Below are 4,121 nucleotides of genomic sequence, written 5' to 3' on the forward strand. Positions count from 1 at the left end.
TGTGGCAAATCGCCCTTAATCTATGGGATTAGCATGAACTCTAGGTTTAGTGTTAGAATTGAATTGTAGGACACAACATTGGTTTTAAGAAGCAGTTGTTGGTATGAAGCAAAAATTTGTATTTGGTATCAAAACTGTAGTAGCAACATTCCACCAGTGGGTCATTTTTTACTTCAGAATTTTTGTAACATTTTAAAGCCAAAAAACAAATGACAATAAAAATACTCATACAATACCATATTCATGAGGAAATATGGCAGAATCTGACTCAAAGTAAGAAAACTCTTATCCTTGATAGAATATCACAAAAATTAATCTTTATAATTTCTATGTATTTTTATGTGTAAAATGAGTATAATATGCTATTCCTACCTTCCAGGGTTGGTGTGAAACTTAGACCTGACACTGTCTCAGAAACAATTTATCTAGTGGTCCTCACTATTATTGAGCATCCCTAAATAGTAACTTTATAACTATTATTAATAAAAAAATGGACTTTCACAAGTTGGTGTTGTTAGTATTTTCTTTCAAAGTCTTTCTGTAGTTGTGATAAATGGAATGATGGCACTATATTAAACAGAAAGTGTTCTGATCTTATGGAATTTATAGCCAAACAAAAGAGCTATATGTGAAGTTGTAGGAGTAAAATGTAAAATACATATTATAATTAAAAGAGGGACCGGAGAAATAGTATAGGGGTCAAGGCCTTGAACTTAGTTGACCCCAGTTTAATATCCTTCACCATATATGGTCCCCCAGTTCTTGTCAAGAGTGATCCCTGAGCACAGAGCAAGGAGTAAGTCCTATTCACTGTCAGATGTGACCTAGAAAGGAAAAGGAAAAATAAAAGGGAAAATGGTAAATTAATACTAATTGTGTTAGTGCTTATAAGGAAGCTCTCTCCCTCCCTTTGATGTGTACTTTTATGGATCATTTCTCACACAATCACAAAAACTATGCCACTGTACCTGCAAATCTATGTACCCTCCTTAGTGTTTTAACTCTGAACTTCATGGCAGGGAAGTTGGCTATAGAAGCTAAATCTTTTTTTAATATAATTTTTATTTAATCATAGTGGCTTACATATCATTCACAGTAATATTTTAGGTACATATTAACATTGAATCAGAGGAATTCCCATCACCGAATTGTCCTCCCTCCACCTCCTTTCCCGTCCTGCCTCCCATATAGTCCACCTTCACCCCCAGGGCTGCTAGAATGATAGAAGCTAAATCTTTTGTTCCTAACCAGCCCTATCTTCTTTTCCTGCCTAAATTCTAAGGTTTTCCAATGAGATGTTCATCTCTGAAAGCCATAGTCTTTTAAACTGAGAAAGGAAGAAAGTTGAGAGAAAGAGACAAAAGGACTGCTTGCTTTTGCTTTTTCCATCCCCTCTCTTTATAGTGAATTGCAACTGCTGGTGTTTTTTGTCTCCCATGGAAGACTAGAGACAGTTGGTCATCACAGGTATGTGGTAGGAGTAATATCAGCACCCCATAAGTCTAGGCCAGGGATGCTGCCAAACATTCTATAATGAACAAGGCTCTTTTGCAACTGTCAGTAGAACTCAGATGTGGGAATTGTGGCTCTCTCCTGTCCCAGAAAGACAACCCACCTACACTAGACCTACACTAGACCTGCACAAGTCTTCCAGACTTGACCTCCTTTTCCCATCTTCACCTTACCATGCAGTTTTCTAGTTCATCCAATATTAGGAGTCATCATTCTCTTAATGAGTCTGGGTTCTGGAGATGAGCTCCTATTTTTCTTTTCTTTCTTTTTTTTTTTTAATTGAAAACAATGTGAATTACAAGTCGTTCACAGTTGTAGTTCAGTTACATAGTGACAGTGAATTAGGGCTGTTCCCACCGCCAGTGCTGACCTCCCTCCATGATAGTTCCCCACATGCATCCCAAACTTCTGCATCTAGCTCTCTGGACTACTAGTGTAACAGGTCCATTTTGTGTTTAGCTTGTTATAGTTTGGGTCTCTTAATTCTGTTGTTGTTTGACTTGTGTATTTCGATCTGACTTTTTTTTTCCATTCAATGTTCCTGAAACCACTTGGCCCCTGTGCCCCATTCACTTTTCTTTTTCCTTTCTTTTCAATTTTTAAAAAGACATAGAAATATGAGACAGGAAGTGAGCCATCCTGCCCATAGACAGTAAAGCTGGTCTCTGCTATTTGCCCTGAGACATGGCAGGCATCTAGGGTCTTCTCTCTGCTGTCCTGCAGCCTGGGAGTTTTATCCTCTTTACCATTCTTTCCTGAGGGCTTATCTTCTTCAGAGGTGAGCCGACTCCCCACAAAGGGTGGAGCCAGAGGTGCAAGGCTACTCAGCATCAATTCGTGGTTGCATGCATCTTCTAGCCAACAAATACTATCATAACACGTAGAAAAATCCACAATACAAGTGTGGCAATGGGGAAACAATGAAGGCCAACATAAGGCACAGAGAAAGAAGAGGCAACTCTGATAACCCAAAAAAGGCCAACTGTTACCTAGTTAGTCTCTCAGATATGGAGTTTAGAGAAGAAATGTGGAGGATGTTCACAGAAGTCAAAGAAAGCATAGGTCAAGTTGAATCGAACACAAATAAAAATCAAGAGGATATGAAAATAGAAATCAGAAAACTCCAAATTGAAATAACAGGTCTGAAAAACTCAGTAGGCCAATTGAAAACCTCAATGGAAAGCCCCTCCAACAGGATAACAGCAGCTGAGGTTAGAAGCAGTGAGCTGGAAGATGAGATGCATAACAACTCCATACAGCAGAAGAGATTGGAAAAAGCCTTAAAGCAAATGATCAGACAACGGAAAAATTACTCAAAGAATGTGAACAGATGAAAATAGAAGTATTTGATAAGCTCAACAGAAACAACATAAGAATATTTGGAGTTCTTTTTCACTTTTGTGGATATTATTCAGTAATTTTTTTTCTTTTTTAGTAGTTGATACTAAATTTTTTCTTCTCTTTTCTTTAACCTTTTTATCTCCAACAGAATAGCATAACTTGAATCATTTAGCCTCATAAATGGAGTGGGGAAAAGAATGATACGAGGACCAGTCATATGAACATGTAGTGTAAATAAAAAATGACCAGACTGGAACACTAAACAGAATAGATACCCAACCTACAACAAGCTGTAAGGTGGAGACCAGTTGCACTAGGATTCTGGTGGGTAAAGAAGGGATATGTGGGAGACATGCTGGACACAGGAGTGGAGGGAGGACAGCATTGGTGGTGGGAATGCCCTTCATTCATTGTCACTATGTACCATAAATAATTCTGTGTAATAAACTTCAGTCACAATTAAAAAAAAAGAATATTTGGAGTTTCAGAGACCCAGAAAGAAAATTCCCAGGAAGAATTAACAGTCAAAAACATCATTACAGAGAAGCTACCAGAGCTTAAGATTACATGCAACCAAATCCTGCACGCCCGAAAAGTACCAGCTAAAAGAGACCCAAGGAAAAGCACCCAAAGACAAATCCTAGTCACAATGATGAATCCCATAGATAGGGATAGAATATTGAAAAAGGGAAATTACATTCAAAGGAGCATCTTTAAGATTTATAGCAGAGCTTCCATAAGAAACCCTCAAGGACAGAAGACAGTGGTGGGACATAGTGAAAAAACTCAATTAATTGAATGCTTTGTCTAGAATACTGAACCCAGCATGACTCACTTTCAGGTTTGAAGGTAGTATACATAGCTTCATGGATAAATAACAGCTCAGAAACTTTGCAGATTAAAAACTTAAAAAAACTGAAAGGTCTACTTTAAGTTAAGAGAGACCAACAGACACACCAAACTCCTACACAAAGATGGCACTAAATCCCACAACAATTCTCTCTCTCAATGTCCATGGACTAAATGCACCAGTTAAGAGACACAGAGTGGCTAAATGGATCAAAAAACTGAATCCAACCTTCTTCTGCCTACAAGAAACACACCTGAATAGTCAGAGCAAACATAGACTCAAAATCAAAGGCTGGAGGAAAATCATCAAAGCAAACAACACTCTTAAAAAACTGGAGTGGCCATACTAATATCAGATGACACAAACTTTAGATTCAGAAATGTTTTAAGAGACAAAGATGGACATTTTGTACTAATCA

The sequence above is a fragment of the Suncus etruscus genome, chromosome 11 (genome assembly GCF_024139225.1).
Source record: "Suncus etruscus isolate mSunEtr1 chromosome 11, mSunEtr1.pri.cur, whole genome shotgun sequence".
Taxonomy (NCBI): domain Eukaryota; kingdom Metazoa; phylum Chordata; class Mammalia; order Eulipotyphla; family Soricidae; genus Suncus; species Suncus etruscus.